The sequence below is a fragment of the Nuphar pumila genome, chromosome 9 (genome assembly GCF_984573655.1).
Source record: "Nuphar pumila chromosome 9, dmNupPumi1.hap1.1, whole genome shotgun sequence".
NCBI lineage: Eukaryota > Viridiplantae > Streptophyta > Magnoliopsida > Nymphaeales > Nymphaeaceae > Nuphar > Nuphar pumila.
The window spans coordinates 29694530-29708960 of record NC_143257.1 but is presented as its reverse complement, the minus strand read 5'-3'; positions in this window follow the sequence as shown (position 1 = coordinate 29708960).

The following is a 14431-nucleotide window of genomic DNA, read 5'->3' as shown; positions in this document are numbered from 1 at the left end:
TATGAAATGGCGAATGAAGAAGAAAAATTTACTTCAAAGAACTGAGATTTAGGTTTTGCCCTTAACCTGGATGAGACGAAAAATACCTCGTATAGAATCGAGGCTCAGATTTGACCCTTAACCTGACCGGGAGATGAAATATCTCATAAAAAATGAGACTCATGTTTAACCCTTAACCTGACCGGGAATGAAAATGATGGGATTCTCGAAAGAAGAATCCATGATGGAACCTTCAGACTTTCGCACAATGAATCCGATAGGGGTTTTGCAAAAGAATGAAATTGGGGGTCCCTAAAGCTTGAAAATGGATTTGATTTTGGGCGCCTCATTGCTGAGACTAAATAACTTTTAAAATTGATGAGCTTTTGCAAAAAAAATGATTGGTGGCTTAACCTCAAGCCGAAATTGAATTGTCTGTGGTGGGACAGTGGGGACACAGGGAAGTGTGCAAATCTAAGAGTCCAGACACTCAGATTATACCAAAGAAGGGAAGAAATCTTGAAAACTCCCGTTATCAAGTCCTAACAAGGGATGACAAATGGTGTCAGGATGCACCAATGATGAACTTCAAGCTCTCGCTTCATGCTAGGACAACTAGAAAATATTGTCAAAATGTTGAAAATTATTGTTGATTCAAAATAATTGAAAATGATGCACATTGGTGCGACAATATTCCCTCTTTTCTACCAGAAGTATTACCTCCGATTGGGCTTAACTCCGTAGAATCAAGATTCGAATTCAAATTGCTTGCAATTGACTTTCTTTCAAGGAGGCTATCAATTTTCTTGATATGAGCAGAAAAGAATATATTCTTGATATTGTGAAAGCAATTGGTGAAAGAATATTGATAATAGAATTTCATAAAATTTAAAAAGGATTCTTGGCCGATTTGGCAGTTTGATATTCTGGGATTCTTTTCTCATGATAAACTTTCTGCACTCTTTTTTTTTTGGCAGAATAGGAGCTCTCTTGGGTTTTTGGGGATTACATCATCCTTCATTTTGGAGATGTCCTGAGTTTTTTCTCTTTTTTTTTGGAAGGGTATGTCACAAACTCCTTCAACTCAGAGATGTTTCGATCCTTCTTTGCTTCAGGGATTATCTTGATGGTATTGGCTCATTGGTTGGAAATTGCTTGATGATAGCAGAAATTAAATATCTTTTAGGGTTTGTCAGGAGGTTCATCGCAGTCGCCTTCATCTTGACAGTGATCTGAACTTTCCCTGAAAGGATCTGTCACAAACTCCTTCATCTTGGAGATGATCCAAATCTTCTTTAGCTTACCGGATCAAGATCCGGATTTGTGTTTTGACTTACCAGCTCGAAAGCAGAATTTGTTGACCGACCAGCTCGAAAGCAGGATTGGTTGACCGACCAGCTCAAAAGCAGGATTTGTTGATCGACCAGCTCGAAAGTAGGAGTTGTTGACCGACTAGCTCGAAAGCAGGATTTGTTGACCGACCAGCTCGAAAGCAGGATTTGTTGATCGACCAGCTCGAAAACAGGATTTGTTGATTGACCAGCTCGAAAGTAGGATTTGTTTGACCGACCAGCTCGAAAGCAGGATTTGGTTTGATCGACCAACTCGAAAGCAAAATTTGTTGATCGACCAGCTCGAAAGCAGGATTTGCTTGACCGATCAGCTCAAAAGCAGGATTTGGTGACCAACCAGCTCGAAAGCAGGATTTGTTGACCGACCAGCTCGAAAGTAGGATTTAGTGACTGACCAGCTCGAAAGCAGGATTTATTGACCAACCAGCTCGAAAGCAGGATTTGTTGACCGACCAGCTCGAAAGCAGAATTTGTTGACTGACCAGCTTGAAAGTAGGATTTTGGTTGAAAGATTGAATTTGATGATTTGAAAATGATTGACATTAATGAAGTTGTAACCCAAAGGGTTAGAAAGTGATAGATATTGATAAAGTTGTAACCCGAAGGCAGGAAACTGACTGATGTTGGTAAGATTGTAACCCATTCGAAGGCTTGAATTTGAGAATCTGATAAAGTGGGCGGCCTAGAGGCCTGATTTACAAAATTAGATGACCTGAAGGTCGAAATTGAGAGCTAAATGACCCAAAGGTCAAAATTGGGAATCGAATGACACAAAAGGTCGAAATGGGAAATCAAAGATTGAAATTTAAGGAATTAAAGGATCCAAAGGTCGAAGTTGAGAATTTGAATGACCCAAAGGTCAAAATTAGAAATTGAGTGACCTGAAGGTCGAAATAGAGAATTAAGTGACCCGGAATTGGAAATTGGAAATTGGAAATTAAAAATTGGAAATTAAAAATTGGAAATTGGAAATTGGAAATTGGAAATTGGAAATTGGATGACCTGAAGGTCGAAATTGATAGAATTGATATTGAACTTGAATTTTGATGGAAGGTCAACACAAAGAATGCACCTAAGAGATCGACTAACGCGACCAATGGGCAAGACACTAACACGAGTGTTAGATTTTGAAAGAGTACCAGTACGAGCACCGAGTTCTGAAAACGTATCACTATAAACATTGGATTTTGAAAATATACCCGTGCAAGCACTGGATTTTAGAAATGTATTAGTGCAAAAATTGAATTATGAAAATGAAGAAGTATGAGCACTGGATTTTGAAAATCAACTAGTGTTTGAAATTTGATTTTTTTTTGAAAAGGGACTGGCGCTCTAGAGATATTTGCGAATTATGACCAGAATAATTGTCAAGATCTCATGATTATCCCTTATCCTGAATGGCTAACTCAGGTTTATCCCTTAACCTGAAGGGAAAGTTATAAATTTGATGCAAATGGATGTGAATGCAAATGTATGCAAAATGATGTAAATGGATGCACATGTGTGCAAAATGAGATATTTGTTTGATCCTGCCTGTATGCAGGACATTTTAAAGTAAAAACAAATTTTCAAAAAAAATGCCCCAATGTAATAGGGGAAACAAATTTTGGATAAAAGGAAGATAATTGACAAAGCGACTAGCTTCTTGATTGATTAGAGAGACACCCTGAGAGAGGCCATTCCTTATAAGAAACGTTTTGCAGAGAAGAAGAACAAGCTTATGAGGAAAATTGATAATTTTATTAATGCATTGAAGGAAAGATGACAAATCAAGGAAAGATAAATGGGATTGCATTATCCCTTCAAAATAATGAAAGCAATATGAGAAATGGGAAAATGCTAGCATTGTCAGCTTCTTGAATGATTGAGGAAAAAGCTCAGTCAGGATGACTTGTCCTCCATTTCATCTTCAACGAGAAGATTCTTATCAATGCAGTCTTGAACAATATTCTTGAAGACAAAATAATGCTCGGTGTCGTGACTCATTGTCCGATGAAACTTGCAGAACTGATATTTAAGCCTTCCCATGGTCACAGGAGGATCCGCTATCTTGGGGAGTCTAACCATCCCTTTGGTTATCATATATTCCAGAACTTGCTCGAGCGGCTGTTCTAAGGGAGTAAATTCATGCTCATATCCCCAACCATCATGTTTTGGTCTTTCTTGGGGTTTTAATTCTAGTTGGATGCTCGCGGGAGGGCTGTCATTCTGCCTGCTGATTCTGTCCTCTTGTCCTGTATGATCATCTCTGCTGGAATTTAGATTCTCGGATCTGCCAGTGTGGTTCTTTCTGCCACCCCTTTTGCTTTTGCCATTGCTGTTGCCGGTGGCATTCGTGGAGAACATGAAGTTCGACTTCTTCTTGGTATCTGAATTGCTCTTTGAGAGTGTGAGGCTCTCATATACTCTATTCTCTATTCTTGTCTCGAGCCATTCAACTAGTTCTATCAATTCGATGAAAGATTGTGTCGGGGAAGTAGAGATCAGGCCTCTCAAAGGTTGAGAGAAATTATTCAGAATGACCGACAATGCATGCCCTTCTGATATCGGATCCTTCATTTGATTGCAAGTGGATCTCCATCTGTGGATAAAGTCTCTGGCTTTTTCATTTTCTTTCTGCTTCAAATTGTAGAGATAATTGAGGTCGAAAGTGCCTCGGTATTGAACAAGAATCGCTCAATGAAAAGATTAACCACCTTGTCGAATTTCTTCAACTCAATGGGATTGATGTGCTTTGAATACCATTTGGCGGTGGTGCCCTCCAGACTGCGAGGAAAACATCTAAATAAAGCACGATTATCTCTCTTGAATCGATTGCATTTCGCAAATAACATGGCCAGGCGATCCTTGGGATTGCCAGTCCCATCAAATTTGATAAATTTACAGGGGAGATCCTCTAGGTTGTCATCCCTGTCCAGACCATCGTAGAAATCTTCGCTTGTGAAAATCCTTTTGCCCTTGTCGCGGGCTTGTAGATCCTTAACCTTTTTTACCACGTCTCTGAGTTGTGGTTGGTCAGGGTCATTAGCAGATTGATCTTTTAGCTTATTGGCTGACCCCTACCCCTGAGCCATCTTCTGAAAAACTTGTTGAGCTTCACATTATTCATCAATGTCGCCCTTTGACTCAGTTTCTTCTGAAATATCCTCCTGTTGAACTCTTTTATTTAAAATTTTTGGGTGCTTTTTCAGAATACGTCCCTTAATCTTCTTTTTGCCAGGAATTGACCCCTACTTGCTCTGTCACCATCTTATTCATCATCTTCTAAAATAATGAGTACATTTGTGGATCCACTTCATCACTGGCTTGTTGGTTTTGTTTCCTTGCAGATCACAGAGAATCTATTTCTTGCTCGCTGCCACTTCTAGGGTGTTGATGCGACATTGTTTTCTTCTCGGATCTGGTCTGAACCATTCCACAATGCCAAAATTCTTTGTAGGACAAAAGGATGGTTTAGATTGAAGATTTTTTGGGAGAAAGGTAACTGATAAGGGAGATATTGAGGATGATAAAAAAGATGAAAATTTTGGATAGAATTTGGAAGACAAGATTTGAACATTTAAAAAATTGCAGGCATGATCAAGATAAGGTTGGAAATTCGAGATCCAAAGGAAAGGTAGGAAAAGGAAAATCGCCTGGACTGTTTAAAGAAAAATATGAGGTTTTTGAAAATCGTCCAGGGTTTTGATAAAACTGTTGGAAAAATAGATGAAGTTTGGAGAATAATGTAAAAGAAAAATGAGAAATAAAGGAGAATGTATTCAGTCACATCCTGCACAAACAATTATGAACATACAACATTCCCTAAGAAGCTAACTCTAAATGCATCAATTTTGAAATAGCTGTAGAACCCTAATCTTGTCTCTAGGTTCAGATCAACTGTATCCAATCATGCTATGCCGATATACTTGGCATAAAAATTTATCTCTGGTTCTAGGGTTGTGTTTTCCCAACATCCTTCAGCGCCAGCTGATATACGTTGGACTATGGCCCTTGGTACATGGCAGGGGGGCGTTAGCCCAAATAAGTGGCCTAGTTGTGAGGCTCTGTCCCGAACTATGGTTCTGGAAGAGAGCCCAACAACGTGAAGACCGAGTAGACATAGGTGGGGAGGTTTTTGAAAAATGAGCACATGCAAGCAATCAGAGGGCTCTAAATCCTAAAGAAATAGAGTTTTTTGAAAATCTTGAAGAAGCAAATATTGTTTTCATACAGATCCTAGATTGAAGAGTGTTGTATTTCAGACCTAAGTCTAAGTGAGCATGAATAGTTCTCCTCAATTGGTCCTAGCAAACCATGCCTAGTCTACATGCAGTCCATGTCAGCTAGGTTCAAGTCTAGGCTTTTAGGTTCACATGATATCAAAAAGTAAAAGCTGACATTCCATACAACACAATTTTGATAATTGAGCTAAGTCAAAGCACATAGTTGATCAGACAAAGACAGGTCCCATCATGGTCGCCAAACCTATTATCATCGCAAATATTTTACCCCTCCCTCTGCGAGAGAGTGAAATGATTCTGCGAGTCGAACTCGACCAAAGTTTTGAAAATTGGTTTTGAAAATTACTTGCCACCATTTTAAAATTTTGTGGGAAAATTTCGTGGAATGGGATCCGCCTGTCGATACGAGGTTCAACCGTTCATGGCACCTTTACCAGAGGTAATCGAACCAAGGATCAAATGTGTGCTTTGACTAAGTTAAATTATCTAAATTATGCACTATTTTCCTAGAATGCACAAAGAATCAGGCATGTGCTATGAAATTTTGAAAAGATGCAAGTTTGAGAAATATGATGTTTGCTTTGGAAAATTAAGAAAAATGATTAGAAAAGTGTTTGAAAAGGGAATTCCTGAGAAAATCTTTGAATTTCATTAGAAATAAAAAATTTGCAATGAAAAATGGATTCTCAGGAAAACTTGAACTTTGAGAAAATCGATTTTGAGATTTTGATTGTTTTTTTTAAGAAATGGATTTGAGAATTCTGAGAAAATCAGGAAGTTCATTGGAAAATGACTTTTGAAATGGAAAATGTATTCTCAGGAAAATTAGATCTTTGAGAAAATCGTTTTTAAACTTTGAAAATAATATTGAGAATGTTAAAACATTGGAAAATCATGATTTGAACTTGGAAAATACTTTAAAATGTCATTTGAAAACTCAGAGTTCTGAGAAAATCAAATCCTAAGAAAGACTTATAAAATTATGAGAAAATCAGTTTCTCTAAAATGGAATTGGGAAGTGAGTTTGAAAATGATGCAAATTGAATGAATAAATATGAATTTGGAAGAAAATTCTTTGAGGAATTGGGAACGTCCTTTTGAAATTTTAAGAAATGCAATGCATTTTTTAAGTTAGCCTAAGAGTGTAGGCTGAATGTGGCTAATATGAAGATCACAAATCTGGGTTTCATTCGTATTCTGAGTATGGCCAAAAATAAAATTTTTACCGAGTTTGTGAGCTCCCTAAGAGCTTGTGCACGTTCCATTCGTGTCAACCATAGTGGATTTGAAAAAATATGCATGAATGATACATTAGATATTTGGAATTACGAAAGCAAACTATATGCAAGGCATCCTATTCTAAGTAGAAAATGTAACTCTTATTCCAAATTATTACATCTGATATTACATTGAATTGAATAAAGGAAAAGAAATAAAATAACGCAATCTTCTTCTTGAATATCCTTGCAAAACTAGAAAACAAGTTAGCACAGAAATGTCAGTTTATCTGGATTTATCCGAAAATATTGGAAATTGTCGTATATTATTTAGATATAAACCCTAATTCATACCGCCTTTGATATAAACATGAGAAATAAGTAATAAAATTTGAAAACAAACTTGAAAATTCAAAATTAGACTAAAAATGACCAAAATACCCCTGATGAGCTTGAAATCAAGGTTTTTTGAGAGAATTTTTATAAAATTTGGAAATTTGAAAATCAAATGAAATAGGATTAAACATAATATGATGCAATATGATGATATGCACAAAAATATAGAAAATTAAAGTTTGGAATTTCAAAATTGAGGTCAAAATAACCAAAATGCCCTTGATAATAAGACTATGGCCTTGAAATCAAGGTTTTCTGAAATAAATTTTGCAAAAAGTTGAAATATAAAATGCAAATGATATCGAAATTAACCCTAGTATGATTCTATATTTTTATTCACATGATAAAAACCCTAAAATGGGAAAAATATCATAATGCATTGTCAGTGATTCTAAATAATTTCTCCCAACCTCTAAGGGACCTCATTTCTACCTCTCCATCACGATCTTTCATTGAATTAACAGAACGAGCAAAATGACTCGAGATGAGGATAAAGAATGGTATATATGAGAGCCTCACACTCTTAAAAGGTAGTCAAGATGCCAAGAAGAAAACTCACTTCACTCTTTCTGCCAATTCCTCGAACAATAACAAAGGCAACAAAAATTATCGTGGTTACAATTTAGAGGGGTTCAAAGGCCAAAAACGAAAGTTTTTCAACAACGATAAGCCTCTCCAATCCAGTCCCCAACATAAAGAGAAAATTCAGGAAAAACCAAAGCGCAAGGACTGGAGTACTGATCGCAAGTTCACCTCTCTGGACCAGACACTTGAGAGTGTTCTGGAATACATGCTCGCGAGAGATATGATCCGTTTGCCTAAAGTCATTGATCCCCCAACAATTATGGGCAGATTCAAAGAACAGTTTTGCAAGTTTCACCGAGCAGTAGGGCATGACACAAAGAACTGCTTTGTCCTTTAGAACATCATTCAAGACTGCATTGACAAAAATCTCCTTATCAAAGATGAAGAAGACACTAATCAACCATCTTGATCGAGCTTTTCCTTGAAACTGACAATGCCAATGTTTTCTCTTGCCTTTCATTTTTCTTTTTAAGGAATAATTTAGTCTCGTTTCTCTCCTCAATTTATCATTCTTTCTTCAAATACATGAATAAAAATATCATTTTTTTCTTACTTTCTCCTTCTTTGCAAAATATCTTCTCGCTAAGAGTGACCTCTTTTAAAGTGCCTCCCGAATCAATCAAGAAGTTTGTGCCCTGTTACCTTCAGAGAACGCTCTTCAAATATCAATTATTTATCCTTTTGTCCAATATCTTACCCCCTAATTACACTGGGGCATCTTTTGAAAATTTGTTTTTTCTTCAAAACGTCCTATATGTAGGCATGATCAAACAAAATCTCTTTCCATCTATTTGCATTCATTTGTATTTTGCATTCATTTACATATATTTGCGCTCATTGGCATTTGTTTGCATCCATTTGCATTTACATCAAATTTATATATCCATTCAGGATAAGGGACAAATCCTCAGACCCCAACAAGTTGTTCAAGTCATTGCGAGGATGAAGATTGAAAATCTTCCATCACAATCAACAAGCACTTTTCAAAACACCAATCTTTTTCAAATTCGACCTTCGGGTTGAGTCTTTTATTAAAACCATTTTTACTGGTGTTGCCAAAATCAACCTTCGGGTTAAACCTTTTTTTTAAATCCACTTTTTAGAGGTTGAACTCTCGAAATTCGGTTTTTACTCGGTAATGTTTTTGAACCTAGTCCACACTGGTCTAGTTTTTCTTTAAAGACTCGAGTTCTGACTCAAATTTTCTTTCCTTCAATTGGTATAGTTTTCCTTCGGGATTCGAGTTCCGACTAAAATTTTTTTTTCTTTAAAACCTAATTGGTTTAATCTCTTTTGGGATTCGAGTTCCGACTCAAATTTTCTTTCCTTTAAATCCTAATTGGTCTAATCTTCCTTTAAAACTTCGAGTTCTGACTCGAATTTTCTTTCCTTCAAATTCCTGAATTGGTCTAGAAAATCCAAGTTCCAACTTGAGCTTTCTTCCAAATCCAATTCATCTCATTTTCCTTCTTTTAAATTCCAGAATTTGTCTAAAAAATTTGAGTTCCAACTCGAGCTTTCTTCCAAATCCAATTCATCTAATTTTCCTTCTTTTAAATTTAAGATTTGGTCTAGAAATTTGAGTTCTGACTTGAACTTTCTTCCAAATCCAATTTGTCTAGTTTTTCTTTGATGATTTGAGTTCCGACTCGAATTTCCTTATTTTCAAAATCCATCCTCACGTTGGTCATTTTACCAAATTCAGCCTGCAAGTCGAATCCTTTGCAAAACCAGTCTTTCACAAATCCAATCTGTGGATCAAGCACATTTTATTGAGAACTATACCTATTTCAAAACCTGGTCCTAGTACTGGGCCATTTTAAAAAATTATTGATCTTAGATCAAACTCATTTTTAAAATCCAGTCCTCGTACTGATTCTATTTCTCAAAATTGTTGTTCTTAAGTGAACCTATGTTGTTCTTAGTTGAACCGATGTTGTTCTTCAGTGAACCGATGTTGTTCTTAAGTGAATCGATGTTGTTCTTAATTGAACTGATGTTATTCTTAGTTGAACTGATGTTGTTCCAAGCGAACCTATGTTGTTCTTAATTGAACTGATGTTGTTCTTAGTTTAACCGATGTTGTTCTTCAGTGAACCGATGTTGTTCTTAGTTGAACTGATGTTGTTCTTCAGTGAACCGATGTTGTTCTTAATTGAACCGATGTTGTTCTTAGTTGAACTGATGTTGTTCCAAGCGAATCTATATTGTTCTTAATTGAACTGTTGTTGTTCTAATTGAACCGATGTTGTTCCAAGCGAACCTTTGTTGTTCTTAATTAAACTGGTGTTGTTCTTAGTTGAATCGATGTTGTTCCAAGCGAACCTATGTTGTTCTTAATTGAAACTATGTTGTTCTTCAATGAACTGATGTTGTTCTTCAGTGAACCGATGCTGTTCTTAAGTGAACCGATGTTGTTCTTAGTTGAACTGATGTTGTTCCAAGTGAACCTATGTTGTTCTTAATTGAACTGATGTTGTTCTTAGTTGAGCCGATGTTGTTCCAAGCTAACCTATGTTGTTCTTAATTGAACCGATATTGTTCTTAGTTGAACTGATGTTCTTCAGTGAACCGATGTTGTTCTTAAGTGAACTGATGATGTTTTTAATTGAACAAATGTTGTTTTTAGTTGAACCGATGTTGTTCCAAGCGAACCTATGTTGTTTTTAATTGAACCAATGTTGTTCGTAGTTGAACCGATGTTGTTCCGAGAGAACCTATATCATTCTTAATTGAACTGACGTTGTTCTTAGTTGAACCGATGTTGTTCCAAGTGAACCTATGTTGTTCTTAATTGAACCAATGTTGTTCTTAGTTGAATCGATGGTGTTCTTAAGTGAACTGATGTTGTTTTTAAGTGAACCAATGCTGTTCTTATGGAACCAATGTGAATCCCCTTTTGAACCATCCCTTATGATCCGATATTTCACTAAGATCCTAGCCTAAACAATCTTTATCAGACCTCCGGGTCAATCAATTCTTATCAATCAAGTTTTATCAATTAGACCTCTGGGTCGCCCATTTCACCAATTTTGTCAGTCAGACCTCTTGTCATCAATTTTATCAAGCAAACCTTCAAGTTGCCAACTCTATCAAAGTCAATCATTTTCCAACCTTTGGGTTGCATCCGTCAATCATGGTCTTTCAAGATTCGACCTTTGTGTCGAACTCGTCTGCCAATTGGCTCAAAATGAATTATCAATCATTTCTCTTGCGAGTGACCCTTTCTTATAAGGAGAGTTTGAGGGAACTCGTTCTTTTCGCATTCAATTTTTGTTGGTTTGTTGAACCCCTTTTTAGAGAGAGTTTGAAGGGACTTGTGTTTCGCGAACAGTTTGTAAAGCAATTTTTTATTATCACACAAGGAATCCCTTTTCCAGGGAGAGTTTAGACGGAAGCTCATTCTCCTTATGCCTCCCCTCCCCCCCCCCCCCCCCCCAATATTTTTTGTTAAGCCATCCCGTCATCGAGGGCCCTTTTCCAGGGAGACTGTGATGGACTCACTTCTCTATGATATTTTTTTTGACCTTTGTTATTGGCCACCTTTCCATAAGAGAAGCCTAGAGATAAGGAGTTTTGACGAAAACTTTATTTCTTTTCGAAAGTTCATTTTGCAAACACCTCCTCTTTAGGGAAGAGAGAAGTATTTTTTTTATTACCCATTCAGGTAAGGGTCAAGCCTGAGTCTCTCATTTGGGGAAAGGAGAGGAGAATTTTGCCATGGATATGTCTATTGGACCTCAAGCGATTTCTTTCACCAAGGATTCCAAGAATATTTTGCCAATTTGTCATAAAAAGCAGCTGTTGATCTCAAAATCTTTATTGCACAAAATTTTACCTCAGATTACCTTCAGTATTTTTTTTAAAAGGACAAGACTTTTGCAAAGAAAGAAGAAAATTCAAGCCCTTTTTTGTTGGTCAACCAAAAGGATGAAGAAAAATTCTCGATATGATCGACAAAGGAAAAATGCAATAATGTTGAGTAGCCATAAGTGAACTGATATTGATCATAGCTATGACACATTTTAAAGACCATTCTTCTGGTAATAAAGCAGTGAAAATATCCTGAGCGATATATAAGAATTCACTCAATCTCAATTTCAATATCTCTCCAATTAATCAAGCTATAATCAACTATCTGCAAAAGGGATTTCTCAATCATCGTCAAGATGAAGGCTGATGGATGAGTTAGACCCCCTGGGGCCAAAGGAAACTTGGATCATCTCTAAGTTGGAGTATGTGACGTGTTCTTCTAGGAAAAGTTCAAATTATCGTCAAGTTGAAGGCTAATGCAATGAACCTCACGCCAATCCCTAAAAGATATTTGATCACTGCTATTATAAAGAGATTTTCAATCCAATAAGACACTTTTGTCAATATAATTCATGGGACTAAAGAAGATGTGAATCATCTCCAAGTTGAAAAAGCATGTGACGTATCCTTCTAGGGAAAATCAGAACATCACCAAGATGAACGCTGATGTGATGAAATTCTCGTTAAATCCCAAGAGAGCTTATTTTTTATGTTTCAAAAGAGTTTAAAAGACTATCAAGAGATTTCAATTAAAGACACAATATTATCAATATAATTCTTGAGACCAAAGAAGACTCAGATCATCTCCAAGTTGAAGGAGTATGTGATGTGTCCTTCTAGAGAAAATCAAAACATTATCGAGTTGAAGGTTGATGTGATGAAATCTAGCCAAACCCTAAGAAAGCTCAATCTCTATGTCTCAAAAGAGTGCAAAAAGATCATCAGGGGTAAACCCCAGATATCAAACTGCCAAGAATTATCTTTCTGTATGTGAATTTTTTTTATCAATATCCTTTTCATCAATTGCTTTTATGATACTGAGAACAAATTTCTTTCTTTTCATATCAAGGAAATGGATAGCTTCCTTGAAGAAACTCAACAACAATAAATTTGATTTTGATTCTGGATTCTATGGAGTTAGCTCAGTTGGAGGTAATACTATAGGTAGAAGAGGAAATATCTTTCAAACAAATGTGCTTGCATTTCAATCATTTTTTAATCAATCATAATTTTTATCTTATTGACAATCTTTTCAAGTTATCCCGACATGAAGTGAGAGCTTGATGTCTATTTTGATATATTCTGGCATTATTTTTATCCCTCTTTAAAACTTGATAACAGGAGTTTTCAAGATCTTTCCCTTCTGTTTTTAATCTGAGCGCCTAGCCTCTCAGATTCACACACTTTCATGTGTTCCCCATTGTCCCACCATAGACAGTTCCCGTTCAAGGTAAGGGTCAAACCTAAATTGTTTCTACAAAAGGTCATCTGTTTTAAAAGACATTGAGTCTCAGCAATGATACGCCCAAGATCAACCCATTTTCAAGCTTTATGGACCCCCATTTTCTTCTTTTTGCAAACCTCTCTCAGATTTATTGTGCAAAATTCGAAGGTTCCATTATGGTTTCTTCATTTGAGGATTCCATTTTTTTGTCCCCTTCAGGATAAGGGCTAAGCCTTAGCCTTATTTTGATGAGGTGAATTTTCTTCTCCATTCTTTTTTTCCGTTCAGGTCAAGGGTCAAGCTTGAGCCTCGTTCTTCCATGAGGTATTTTTCATCCTATCCAGGTTAAGGGCTAAGCCTGAGCCTCATTCCGATGAGGTAAATTTTCTTCTTCATTCTCCATCTCATATCTACGACTATCATCCAAGCCAATTCTTTCATACCTAGTCAGATTCTTTTAACTGGGGCATTTTATAGTCCAAATTTAATGTATTTTTTTTGCCACTAAGCTCGGCTTTCAGCCAACTTAGTAGTAAAGAGGGACATCTGTAAATACCTTAAATTTTCTACCTTCGCTCACAAACTCTTTTCCCTTGCTACTGGGATTCACTCTCTAAATCCTTCAGGAAACTAGTTGGTCGATATCTGAGCCAAGGTCATTTAGAGCCCGAATTTTGCCCCAAATCCAAATATTCCAAAAGACAATCTCCATTATGACTCAATTTCAATCATCAATCTTTACCCCCGAATAGAAATGTTCAATTCTTTGTTTCTGCCAGTGGTTCGGGATTCCAAGTTCCTCACCTAAGGTTTGCATTTCATGTGTCATTGCATGCCACATCATGCATTTGGCATATCATCTCATACCACCTCATATCATTTCATGGCATTGCAAGTCATTGCATCTCATTTTCGAGATCCAACACTCTATTTTTTCAAAATCTTTCAATCCAGATTCAAATTTTAAAACTTTTCTTTCGAAATCAAATTGAAAACCTGGGTTTTCAGATCGATATTAGCCATTTGTTAACCCCTAGAATCTTATATTCCTTTATTTGAAAACATTTTCTTTAGAAAGCAGTCTGGATTCATTTTAAACTCAATTTTTAATTGATTTTGATTCTCAGATGAGACCCATCTAGGTGGTGTCACTTCTTGATCTCTTCTTTCATCTGGATTTCTCAAATTTTTAGAGTCCTAGTTGGATTAGGACTCTATCTTTTTACTTTTTAAACCATTTTCAAATTTTTATTTTTATTTCTATTTTAAACCAAAAGTAGTCATGCCCCTTGTCTATTCCTTTTATTTTGGCCAAAATCTCAGAGTCTCAATTGGACTAGGACTTTTTTTCAGAGTTCTAGTCAGATCAGGACTCTACCTTTCACTTTTATTTTTACTTGTTTTTGAGAAAACCTTTCAAGA